Below are 13,501 nucleotides of genomic sequence, written 5' to 3'. Positions count from 1 at the left end.
CTACAAGAGACCCAGTAATGAAACAAAGAAAAATCGCACAGATTTTTCCTCCTGCAGAGTTGCTGGGACCACACAAAGACAGGTAGTTGGTTCAAGTCTCAGCCCAGTCTGTCACTTAGGATTGCAGGTCTGAGGTCAAGTGTGATGCTTCACCCTTGTGATTCCAGCTCTTGGAAGGAAGAGACCAGAGGAACCTGAATTCCAGACCAGCCTAGGCTAAATTGTGGGACAAAGGACTGTGTGTCTTGGGCTAAGTCACATAAACTCCATATGCCTCAGTTTCTTCAAACAGTAGTGTGTGTCCGTGGTTTGCCTTCCTTCCTGCCCCCCCCTCTTTTTTTTTTTTTTTTTTTTTTTGTTGCCAGAGCTGGGGATGAACGTGGGGATCCCTACACGCTAGTCAAACTTCTTTTTTTTTTTTTTTTTTTTTTTTTTGGTTTTTGCGAGACAGGGTTTCTCTGTATAGCCCTGGCTGTCCTGGAGCTCACTTTGTAGACCAGGCTGGCCTCGAACTCAGAAATCCGCCTGCCTCTGCCTCCCGAGTGCTGGGATTAAAGGCGTGCGCCACCACGCCCAGCGCTAGTCAAACTTCTACTGCTGAGCTCTGTCCTGAACCCAGAAGCCCAGATGTTAGATCCTGTGGCTTATTCTCTAGGCACTTGGCTCTGAGATGATCCCTCCCCTCAGACCACAGCTGAAGCAGACCCGCCAATCACAGTGCAGCAGCCCCTGGCCACCCCCTCCAACCACGCCCCCATTGTTTATCTTTCCTATCTTTGCCAGCCTCTCCTTTCCTTGCACCTGACTGAGTTGGTAGCCAGGAAGGCTAAGATTACCTCAGAGGATGAGGGTGGCATACAAGCACAGCCAAGCGATGGGGAGACACGATTCCCCCAAGCGTGAAAGCATACTCCAGGTGTCCGGATGTGGTGAAACCCAGGTGGGTTTGTTACGTTTGTTATGTGTTTTTGAGACAGTGTCCCGCTGGCCTGGAAGTTACAATGTAGACCAGACAACTGGCCTCCAACTCCTGGCGATCCATTTGTGTCGGCCTCCAGTGTATTGGGATTACAGATGTGCACCACCACACCCAGCTGTAATGAGGACTTTTCTCGGGTGGAATTACCTAGTGGTGCACCAAGGAGGTGACAGCAGGAGGGTCAGTAAGGTCATTCTTGGTTACACTTGGAGCTGGCCGCATGCGTTTGGAAATGAAGCGGGAATGCAGGTGAGGAGAACTGAGATGAAGGGCCCCAGATGACACAGGCAGGCACAAGCCGCCACACAACCTGTTCTGTAGGTTGATGAGGTCGGAGCTTGTGCTATGAACACACCTTTCGTACAAGGTTCATTTGAGGTCAACTTGACCATGTCCTTGGAAAACCATATTCTGACAGCCCTAGAAATGAGAGGCCTAGACCAGTCCCTGAAGACAGGGTCATTACAGTGCACATCCTGGCCCCAATGTACACTTGATCCCTGTAATCTGCTCAAAGAATGGCAGGAGTATCTAGACTATTCTAGCCAACACTGCATACCGACTCATCAATTCAAACTCGTTTTTAGCATTCACTATGCTAATTAATAAGCCAATGAATACACAAATGGAAAGCCATTTCTAAACTCTTGTCATGCCCACCCAAGAAGGCTGGTGTCTCTGGCAGCTGACTAGTGGAAGCCCTGGCCATAATTGCCCTTCTAGCTTTTTAAAAAAATTGGTAGTGTGAAGAGCTGGAGACTTGGCTCTGTGCTTAAAACTTTTTGCTCTTCCAGGGGACCTAGATTTGGTTCCTAGCACCCACACAGAGGCTCACAACTGTCTGTAACTCCATCCGTGGGATCTGGCGACGTCTTCTGGCCTCTTTCAGCACTTGATGCAAATACGTACAAACAGGCAAAATACTCATACACATAAAAATGTTTTTAAAAGTACTTTTTTAAAAAAAAAATTACTGGTTGTATGGGCTAGGCTTGGTGAGATACACCTTTAATCCCACAGCTAGAGAGGTACAGGTTGTGGATCTCTGTGAGTGAGACCTTGTTGTGTGTGTGTGTGTGTGAGAGAGAGAGAGAGAGAGAGAAAGAGAGAGAGAAAATGAGAGAGAGAGAGAGAATGAATGAATGAATGAATGAATGAATATGCAGAGAGGTGTTCTTCTCTCACTGATCCTGGAGCTGGCAACTTGCAAGCCCAACAAACTCAAGTTCCACTCCTCCCACTATCTCTATCTCTACAGCACTGAAGCTTCAGGTGTCTGCTCAGGATCACAGGCATCTCTGTATGTGGCCCTGGTGACTTGGACTCATGCCCCCTTGTTTGCCTTTTGAGACAGGAATTTGCTCTGCAGCTGCCAGTCTCCAGCTTGCCATCCTCCTGCCTCAGTGCCCTGAGTGCTGAGCTCACAGAAGAGTGCCACCAAAGCCTGTTCCCATTTGGTGTCTTTTCCCTGGGAATGAGGGCCCCACTCCAGGGCCCCTGGCGGGTGAGTTCAGTGGCACATACGTACGTGTATTAGCTTGATGGAACAGATGGAGATTCTGAGAAACAGGATCTGAGAGGCAGCTGTGTCCAAGAGGACTGACTGAAGAGACAAGCTGACACTTAAGATCCTGACACCAAGGCTGGGATGTGGCTCAGTAAAAGACTGCCTGCTCAGCATGCATGAAGCCCTCCCTGGGTTCCATCCCCAGAACTTGTTCCTCTGGAAGAGCAACTAGCGCTCTTACCCACTGAACTCCAGCCCTGAATGAACTGGGTTTTGTTGTTGTTGTTGGTTTTTGTTTTTTTGTTTTTTGGTGTTTTTTTCTTTTTTGGTTTTTCGAGACAGGGTTTCCTGTATAGCCCTGGCTCCTGGAACTCACTTTGTGGATCAGGCTGGCCTCAAACTCAGAAATCCACCTGCCTCTGCCTCCCAAGTGCTGAGATTAAAGGCGTGTGCCACCACGCTCAGCTGTTTTAGGGTTTTTGTTTTTGTTTTTGTTTTTTTTTGGGGTTTGTTTGTTTGTTTGTTTTTATTGTTGTTGAGACAAGCTCTTCTCGGGTAGTTCGGGCTAGCCTCGCTAGACAGTCAAGATGACTTTGAATTTCTGATTCTCATGCCTCTGCCTCCTGAGCAGAGCGATTACAAATGTGTAGCACCACACTGGCTTGACAAGGAGATCTACCTAGGATTCGGTGCGCTCTAGCCAAGCACTCTAGCGCTGAGATAAAACTTTCAGCTGACTCACAGTGACTACACATATTCACATGGCTACTAAAGCCTCACCAGGCCACTTGAGAGCCAGGGTTCTACCCAGATCTGGTAGCATGATGAAGAGTCTGAGGTAGAGAGGCACCATGAGCCAGCCTGGGCTACAGAGTAAAACCTTGTCAAAAAATAGAAATGTTAAAAAAAAAAAAAAAAAAAAAAGGAAGAGGGACTGGAGAGATGGCTCAGTGGTTAAAAACACTGACTGTTCTTCCAGAGGTCCTGAGTTCAATTCCCAGCAATCACATGGTGGCTCACAACCATCTGTAATGGGATCTGATGCCCTTTTCTGGTGTGTCTGAAGAGAACAATGGTGTACTCATATACATAAAATAAATAAATCTTTAAAAGGAAGGAAGAAGAGAGAGAGAGAGAGAGAGAGAGAGAGAGAGAGAGAGAGAGAGAGAGAGAGGAAAAATACTCTGAAAAGAAGATTCAGCCAGGCAGTGGTGGCACACACCTTAATCCCAGCACTTAAGAGACAGAGGCTGTCAAATCTGTGATTTCTGTTGGAGGCCAACCTCGTCTACTGAGTGGGTTCAGAATAGCCAGGGCTACTCAGAGAAACTCTATCTCTAAACACCAAAAAAAGAGCCGGGTGGTGGTGGTGCATGCCTTTAACACCAGCACGTGGGAGGCAGAGGCAGGCGGATTTCTGAGTTCGAGGCCAGCCTGGTCTACAAAGTGAGTTCCAGGACAGCCAGGGCTACACAGAGAAACCCTGTCTCGAAAGAAACAAAAAACAACAACAACAACAACAACAAAAAAAAAAACCAAAAAAGAAAAGGAGGATGAGGAGACAACAAGGAACCAGGGTATTTAAGGTCCAACCCCATGAAGACAAAAGGATTATTGTTATATTGTTCCCAAAGTCCGGTCTTGTGACATGTGAGACAGGGTCTCCCTGAGCCAGGACTTCTTTTTTTCTCCCTGTCTTTGGCAAAAGCATCATGACTGACCTTGACATTCTGGGGTCTAGTTACAAATGTTTCTCTGCAGATAAACAGTCCAGCAGCTGACAGACTGTTGCATGCAGCAGCTGAGGGTCAGGGAAGAGATGTGAGACTTCTGATACTTTCTCAAGGCCGGTGCAGGATTCGGCTTCTGGAGAGCTCAAGGATGATTGCTTGCAAGGTAATGTCTGCATTGTTTAGGCATGGCTTCTTTTTAGAATGGCAGAGTGGGGGCAAATATCAGTGTGCCAAGGAGCCAGGGCAGCCTCCATTATATCGTAGTGTGTGTGTGTCTGTGTGTGTGCATGTGTGTGTGTGTGTGTGTGTGTGCATGTGTGTGTGTGTCTGTGTGTGTATGTCTGTGTGTGTGCGTGCGTGTGTGTGTGTGTGTGTGTGTGTGTGTGTGTATGTATGTGTGCATGTTTGTGTGTGTGTGTCTCCAAGTGCACATGCCCATGCTCACATATGTGGAGGTCAGAGTGAGACATGGGGAGATGGCTCAGTAGTTAAGAGCACTGACTCTTCTACCAGAGGTCCTGAGTTCAATTCCCAGCAACCCCATGGTGGCTCACAACCATCTGTAATGGGATCTGATATACACAAATAAATAATTCCTTAAAAGAAAAAGCAGAAGGCACAGACACTGACTGCTAAATGGATGGTCTCTGGATGATGGACTCATTGGAATTAAGGCTTCATTGGGCCCTCGACCCTTCCACTTCTTGCCCTTCTACATCCTCCTGAGTCTTGTGTTTTGCACTATGAGTATGAATTTGGGGTCATGGTCCACTAACCCTCAGGCCTGGGCTGGACACTGAGGAAGACAGATACAAGGAAGGGATTAGTCAGTGTGACTACAGGCCAGCAACCAATAGTCTGTATTGGCCTTTGCTCACTGAAGTGTCTGGTTGTATTGGAGAAAAAGAAAGATTTGGAAATGTTGCAGGATATTTGATCACACTGTGAACCCCAAGATTGTGTTGTTTACTGGAAAAGGCTGTTTCTAGTTGTGGTGTGGCTCAGTAATTAGCACACACCTTTAATCCCTCTGGCTGGAATACATACACATTTTTTTTTCTGAGACAGGGTTTCTCTGTATAGCTCTGGCTGTCCTGGAACTCACTCTGTAGACCAGGCTGGCCTCGAACTCAGAAATTCACCTGCCTCTGCCTCCCAAGTGCTGGGATTAAAGGCATGTGCCACCACTGCCTGGCCAGACACATCTTCAGTACACAGCTTTAATCCCAAAGAATGAAGGTAAAGTTAGTTTGTAGAAGGAAGCACCCATGTTTGAAAGTGATGTCTAATTGAGTGGCAGACAAAGTGATTTATCAGAGAAAGATTTGACAGAATAGGATCTGCCCAACTCTAGTGAAGAGAGAGAAGAAATAGAAGCTACTTAAGGGGCAATGCAGAGAGAGAGAGAGAGAGAAATAGATTTTTACTGAGACAGTTGTACAGAGACAGGTTGCAAAGAGAGAACAAATTAGACACAGGTGAAGACTGAATGAGCCAGAGAATGAGTTGGAGCCAGAAGATTAGAACAGATTACAAAAGTTATTTTGAGGCCTAGCAGAGCAATTCAAGAGAAGCTGAGAGAAGCCAGATCAGCTGAGTTTTGAGCCAGATCAGCTGAGTTGAATAGGCAGCTAGAGATCAGAAAGAACTAGAACGGTTGAGCTTATTTTGCAGTTAAGACTTAGAAGCTGAAAACATTCTAGGCCTAGATAAGATTGTACAGAGGCTAGAAGCTTCCAGGACTAGGTCTAGGTTAGCAGCAGACAGAGGCAGTAAACCTCGGAGACAACAATTACATCAGGCCCATAAAAGATACTATTATATAGAAATTTATTATTGGGGGGGTGGTCTCGAGACAGGGTCTCTCTGCACATAGCCCTGGCTGTCTTGGAACTCACTTTGTAAACCAGGCTGGCCTTGAACTTATTTTTGAGACAGGAATACGGAGTTGACAATCTATGCATGCCCTGTGACTGGACTTCTTAGTTGCCAGAAGCAATTTTTGAGTTTCCATTTCAAAAATTGGGGTTATAAAACTGAAATTGAACTGAAAAATTCCTTTAAAAAGATTCTGACCTTTGGAAAACAGGAAAAACCTGGGGATTCAGACTCTGCCACAGGAAGGGCTCCTGGGGATGAGAGTTAATTATTCCCAGACTTAAATCAGCCAAGATCACTGGGGATGCTTAAGACACTGAGACCACATACCACCTCAGGATAGGAACAAACCAGACTGTCAGCCCAGTGACTGACAAAAGTCGCTGTGACTTGGGGCAGCCCAGATTAAAGTGAGAGGACTTTTAAGGGGCCAAAACCTGTCTAATATCCAAAACGTTTAACCTAAGCACGTCCCGTATTCTGATGTGTGCCGTTCTGCCTCGTGGGTTCATTCATATGGACGGCAGCAGTGTTTCTGAGTCCCTGAGACTGCGTGGTGGGCATGAACCAATGATTTGACTAAATGTGCCTCTTCTGATGCTTTCCAAACTGAGTAGACAGGTTGATCAGGACCTAGAGGTATCAGCATAGCACTTCCACTCGCTTGCAGAAACGATCCTACAAACCTGGAGAGGCTTAGACTCACTTCTCCTGAGATAAAGGAAACTGTGTCTGGCTTTGGGGAAAGCCCATTGTTTCTATGCTAGTTGATTGGGGGTAATAAAAAGAAAAAAAATCTCATGGCTCAGAAAAAGCTCAAGGGGCTGGAGAGATGGCTCAGTGGTTAAGAACACAGACTGCTCTTCCAAAGGTCCTGAGTTCAAATCCCAGCAACCACATGGTGGCTCACAGCCATCTGTAATGGGGATCCGATGCCCTCCTCTGGTGTGTCTGAAGACAGTGACAGCAACAGTGCACTCACATACATGAAATAAATAAATAAATTTTAAAAAGAAAAGAAAAAGCTCAAAAAGAGGAGACAAAACCCTAAGTCAGATCATTGGCATCAGTTCTGTTCTCTGCGTTCTGGCCAACCGCTCTGCTCTCAGCCAGGGCTGAGCTGTGAATTCTTATTCTGATTGGATTAACAGTGGCTGCCCTGCATCTTAAATGATATGGCCAAGTATGTATCAGTTCAGTAAAATTAGCAGCCGGAGGGCCAACTACAGTTCTTTAAAACAGGATGCGCTCGTGATTTGACTCATTCGCTAGGATCGCTGGAGGTTGTAAGAAGCCCCCAGACCTCAGCCCGACTGACTCCCATTCAGAACATAGACAGCAGCACCTGCCTAAGGTAAAGTGAACAGCTAATCCCAGAGAGCCTGCAGTTCTGGGAAAGCCTCTAAATGTGCTAACCTTGCCTTTGGCTCCTGCACTTTTGATTCTGGCTAACAGTTCTTGTTAGCTGAAGCAAGTCAATCCGAGATGTGGTTTTTGTACTTAAAAGCTCACTCTGAGAAAGGCTCAGTGCTACCCTGGGATCTGGAACACCCGCTGCAGTCGCCTACTGCCTAATAAAGACTTCCTATTGGCTTAAATCAGGTCCGAGTAGTCTTCTCTGGTGGGTACCCCGTAATGATAGTCAGTTCCAGGATAGCCAGGGTTAAAGAGAGAGACCCTGTCTCAAACAAAACAGAACAACTTTTGTTGTTGTCATTGTTGGTTTTCAAGACAGGGTTTCTCTGGGTAACCCTGGTTGTTCTGGAACTCGCTTTGAAAACCAGGCTGGCCTTGAACCCAGAGATCTACCTGGAAAAAAAAAAGTCTTAAAAAGCCTAGGAAGGCTGGGGAGATACCTCACTAGGTAAGTGCTTTCTGGGGACCTGAGAACACCCCTACAAGCTGAGGGCTGCTGCTCTTGCCAGGCATGTAGACAAGCACATCTCTGGGGCACCCAGGCCAGCCAATCACGTCTCAGCAACTATAAAGGGGGTCAGGCGCTTGCTGCCAAGCTTGCTGGCTTGAGTTTGATCCCTAAGAGATGGAGAGAGCCAACTCCTGCAAATTGTCCTCTGACTCCCATGCGCATATTTTGGCAGGCACGTACACAAGCTAAATTAAAATGGATATTTATATTTGAAATAACGTATGTCATTGTGATCTATGTCTGTGATGATGTAGAACAAAAGAGAAAGGAAAGGAAGACTTTAGACCCAGGCTGCTGCATCTTCCTGGAGTGAAATCAGACTCATAAAGATGATACACACTGTTAAGCCCCTAGACAGCTTTTCTCTTTTCTTTTCTTTCCCTTTCTTTTCTTTTCTTTTCCTTTCCTTTCTTTTCTTAAGATGTATTTAATTTATATGAGTACACTGTTGCTGTCTTCAGACACACCAGAAGAGGGCATCCGATCCCATTATAGATGGTTGTGAGCCACCACGTGGTTTCTGGGAATTGAACTCAGGACCTCTCGAAGAGCAGTCAGTTCTCTTAACCACTGAGCCATCTCTGCAGCCCACAGCTTTTTTTTTTCTTAACAGGGTCTCTTTGTGTGTGGCCCTGGCTGGCCTGGAAGTGGCTATGTAGATCAGGCTGGCCTTAAATGCACAGGCATACGTCTGCCTCTGCCTCCCCCGGTACTGAGATTGAAGTCCTATGCCAACACACAGGTTGGAAACAGCTATTAAATACATGATGGTAGCATGCGTCTTTAGTCACAACACCCAGGAAATTGTACCAAGACTGAATTTGAGGCCAACTTGAGCTACACAGAAAAGCCCTTCTCGAAAAAGAGAAACAACAACAACAACAAAATCTCAGAGGTTGTCTGTGGCAGCCAGGTCCGTGGTGACCTCCTAAGCTGCGGAACAGGCAGTGTTCGTCTCCCAAATCATACCAAGGTTGGTACAGGTGATGACAAGCTGGCAGAGGGGATTACACCATGTCTAAGACGAGGCTACACAAAACATCTCGGCTTTTGCCCCGGGCAGCCTCTCTGGGGATGCAGCCACTTCTTGTACCTCCTAGGAAAAGCTCGAGCTTTCTGCTGGGCGTGGTGGCGCACGCCTTTAATCCCAGCACTCGGGAGGCAGAGGCAGGCAGATTTCTGAGTTCGAGGCCAGCCTGGTCTACAAAGTGAGTTCCAGGACAGCCAGGGCTATACAGAGAAAACCTGTCTCAAAAAAACAAAACAAAACAAACAAACAAACAAAGAAAAAGACCCGTGTCTGAGCGTCTTCTTAGAGTTAGACCCTACAGCATCAGCTAGCTCTTTGGAAGGACTGCGCACCTCTGTACCGGGATTGGCTTGAGTACATAAGCGCAAGGCACGATGGGTGAGGCAAGCGTTTAAAGCACTGTGGGCGATGCCACAATGTTGCAACGCTGGTGAAGCAAGATACCAGCCACTAGATAACGCGACAGAATGAGCGTGGCTCAGTGCCAATAAAACTTTATTTGTGAACACCAAAGTGTGAAGTCATATAATTTTCAGTATCACATAATGGAAGTTGTCTTTGATTTTTTTTTCTCTCTCTAGCTATTTAAGCTTGGAAAACTCATTCTTAGCATGTGAGCCATAGGAAGTGGGGCAAACTGGGCCTCCATCCTCAGTGCACCACTCTCTCTTTTATAGGATTGTAAGCTCCACTGGCATGAGCAGTCCTGAGCCACCACGCAGAGTCACTCCCAAATTCCTAACCTCAGGTATCAAGTAAGATAATCAGTGGTAAGTTCTCGGGGGGGGGGGGGGGCTTGTTGTTATGCAGTAATAGATAACCGATATATCCTTAAACAGGATGAAAAAGCCAGGTCAAATATACGTTGTCTACAACTTTCTGCTAGATGTGGTGTATACCCACGATCCCAGTGCTCGAAAGGCTGAGGCAGGAGGATTGGAGAGGATCACTGTGAGCTTGAGACCAGCCTGGTTCACACGCATGCATACAGGTAGAACACTCACGCGTATAAAATAAAAATAATAAATCTATTTTAGAAAAAAAACAAAAAACACCAACCTGAAAGGGGCGTGGTGGTGGTGGTGGTGGTGGTGGTGGTGGTGCACATCTTTAATCCTCAGGAGGCAGAGGCAGGAGGAGCTCTGTGAGTTCAAGGCCAGTGTGGTATACAGAACAAGTTCTAGGGTAGCAAGAGCCACATATAGAAACCCTGTTTTGGGAAAAACAACAACAAAAACAAACAAAACCCCCCAAACTGAAAGGGCTAACCATAGGACTGGGGAGTGTGGCTCAGTGGGCAGAGTCCCAGCATCCACTTAGTGACTTGAAGTTGTCTATAACTTCAGTTCCAGGAAATCTGATGATCTCTCTGATCTCTGAGGGTTCCGGGCATGGGTGTGATACCCAGACACAGGTGCAGGAATACTCATTCACATTAAATAACTAAAAAAAAAAAAAAAAGTTGTTCTTTTTTTTTTTTTTTTTTTTTTTTTTTCAAGACAAGGTTTCCCTGTGTAGCCCTAGCTGTCCTGGAACTCACTTTGTAGACCAGGCTGTCCTCGAACTCAGAAATCCGCCTGCCTCTGCCTCCCAAGTGCTGGGATTAAAGGCGAGTGCCACCACGCCCAGCAAAAAAAAGATTTTAAATACTATTTGTTTTCTTCTAAGAACACTCATAACTGGGGACTAATACACAGTAGGGACTCAGGGATGTCACTATGACTGGTGTGATTCCTGGAGCTAAAAGCAGCTCGGAGACCACACTGCCACTTACCTGGAGGCCTGGGGGAAGTTAGCTAATGTGAATACATCTCAAAGTCTGCAGAGGGAAGACCCCCTCTGTGAAAACTTGGAGCACAGCGTGTGTTTTGAAAATTTCCCCCTTTTTTCTATTTCCTTTTTTCTTTCTTTCTTTTTTTTAAAAGATTTATTTATTTATTATATGTAAGTACACTGTAGCTGTCTTCAGACACTCCACAAGAGGGCATCAGATCTCATTATGGATGGTTGTGAGCCACCATGTGGCTGCTGAGATTTGAACTCAGGACCTTCAGAAGAGCAGTCGGTGCTCTTAACCGCTGAGTCATCTCTCCAGCCCCCTCCTTTTTTTCTTTTTAATAGCATCCCATTACATAGCCTAGAACTCACAAGGATCCACCTACCTCTGCCTCCCAATTGCTGGGATTGAAAGCATGGACCACCATGCCCTGCCCATTTTTGTTTTTTAACACATGCATGTGTGTAGATGTTTGCATATACATTCATGTGCCAGAGGCCAGAAAAAGGAGATGGATCCCTGGGGCCGATGTTTTGAGCTCATATTATTGACATGGGTACTGAAAAATGAACGTAGGTCTTCTGCAAGAGCAGGTATGTACTCTCAGGCACTGAGCCATCTCTCCAGCTCCTGAGAGTGTTTAGAAACATCAGTGGTTTACTGCTATCTACTGCAGCAAGGTGCACAGACCCCATTCCCCACTGTGCCAAGACCGCTGCTTAGTTAGCATTCTATTTTGAATATTTCTCAAAGGGACATCGTTTTTTGTTTGATTTGATTACTCATTTAGTTTTCTATTTTGATTTATTTCTGCCTATCGAGGCAAGGTTTCTCTGAGTAGCCCTGGCTATCCTGAAACTCGATCTGTAGACGAGGCTGGCTTTGAACTCAGAGATCTGAGTTCAGAATATATATTCTGGGCCAGACAGACGCTACAGTGAGTCCTGCCTCCAAAACAATAAATAAGTAATAATTCACTCATTTAATAATTCACTCATTAAGGGACATGGAAGATGGTTAGTATTTAAGGTGCCTGCGTGATGAAGATGATCAAAATACCGTCTTCTGGAACCTACATAAAAGCCGGGTGCGTTTGGCAGGGCTCCTATAGAAGGCAGATGATCATAGGCTCCTCAGAGCAAGCTGACTAGCCACCCTCCCAGCAGGAAAGAACAAGGAGCTGGAAGACTATCTGAGACTTATTCATTAATAAGCTGAAAAGTGGTAAAGGAATTTTTTTTTCTTTTCTGAGAAAGCACCGGCCATCCTGGAACTCACTCACTCTGTAGACCAGGCTGGCGTCTGCCTGCATCAGCCTCTCAGGTGCTGAGATTAAAGGCGTGTGCCACAAAAACACACCATACACAATAACAAACAAAATAAATTAAATTTACTTTAAAAAGAAAAAGAGGGCTGGAGAGATGGCTCAGCAGTTAAGTGCACTGACTGCTCTTTTTGAAGATCCTGAGTTCAAATCCCAGCAACGACATGGTGGCTCACAACCATCCGTAATGAGATTTGACGCCCTCTTCTGGTGTGTCTAAACATAGCTACAATGTACTTAGATATAATCTTTTTTTTTTTTTTTTTTTTTTTTTTTTTTTTTTTTTTTTTTTTTTTTTTTTGGTTTTTTCGAGACAGGGTTTCTCTGTATAGCTCTGGCTGTCCTGGAACTCACTTTGTAGACCAGGCTGGCCTCGAGCTCAGAAATCCACCTGACTCTGCCTCCCAAGTGCTGGGATTAAAGGCGTGCGCCACCACTGCCTGGCAGATATAATAAATCTTAAAAAAAAAAAAAAAAAAAAAAAAAAAGAATTAACTCGGAACATTGCTTCGGTGTTGCCAGAATTCTTTTCTACCACTAGGGGGCGCCCGTCCATAGCGCGGCTTTTGGGTATTCAGGGTGCGGGCAAGGTGAAGGGTCTCCAGCGGAAGGCCCCAAGGGCAGAAAACCTTGGGTAGAAGAAGAACAGGACCCTGAGGATCTGGCCTCCAGGGTCCCACTGAGGCCTCAGAGATTCTAGGGAGTTTCCTGCGCCCGCGTTGATCCAGGTGATAAGATGGACAGTGGCCACCAGGGGGAACTGTCGTTTGTGCTCTAGGCCTGGGCACAGATCTGTGGCCTGTCCCTCTTGGGCGTGTCTCTGGAAGAAAGTTCTAGAAAGAAGGCCAACGTGGAGCTCCAACCTGCTGCCTAAAGTGGAGGCCACAGGGAGGGCTTCCTGGTCTCCAGCGAGAGCGGTGTTGGCTCCGGGGCCCCGCATCTGGTGCTTCCCTGTCGGAGCCTGAAAATAAACCGTGGCTGTGCCCGGCCACGGAAATCGCTTATTTATGGCAGGGCCAGGGAAGTTGGTCGGGATCGTCAATTCAGGACCGCACGACCTGTGTCCAAGGGGTGCATGACTGCGATGGGGACCTGCTCGCTACGCCCCGCCCAGCTCAGAGTAACATCTGCTGGAGACATTGCGTCTGCCCTGGGGGTGTGCGAGTGGCGACCTGTTTCCAGGCTGGGAGAGGCTCCATCCTGTGGGAGATGCCCATCCCTGCCTGCCCTGGCACCTCCAGGAAGCCCAGGAAGTCGTAAGTTTGGGATGTCCAGATGAGAGAGATAAAATGGAACCCCCCCTTGTCATTTAATTAACTAATTTATCTAACTACTTATTGAGACAA

The 13,501-nt window shown here is 46.5% G+C and overlaps 1 long non-coding RNA gene across 1 annotated transcript; it reads left to right on the top strand.

Annotated features, from left to right (window-relative positions):
• Nucleotides 1-4,250: 4,250 nt before the first annotated feature.
• Gm10648 lies at nt 4,251-10,040 on the top strand. Its single transcript, XR_881920.1, has 3 exons — nt 4,251-4,382; nt 9,732-9,809; nt 9,894-10,040. It is a non-coding gene; the product is annotated as a predicted gene 10648 (long non-coding RNA).
• Nucleotides 10,041-13,501: the final 3,461 nt, after the last annotated feature.

The sequence above is a fragment of the Mus musculus genome, chromosome 7 (genome assembly GCF_000001635.26).
Source record: "Mus musculus strain C57BL/6J chromosome 7, GRCm38.p6 C57BL/6J".
In the NCBI taxonomy this organism is placed as follows: domain Eukaryota; kingdom Metazoa; phylum Chordata; class Mammalia; order Rodentia; family Muridae; genus Mus; species Mus musculus.
Note: the sequence above shows the minus strand (reverse complement) of the source record. Positions and strands in the feature narration are given on the sequence as shown.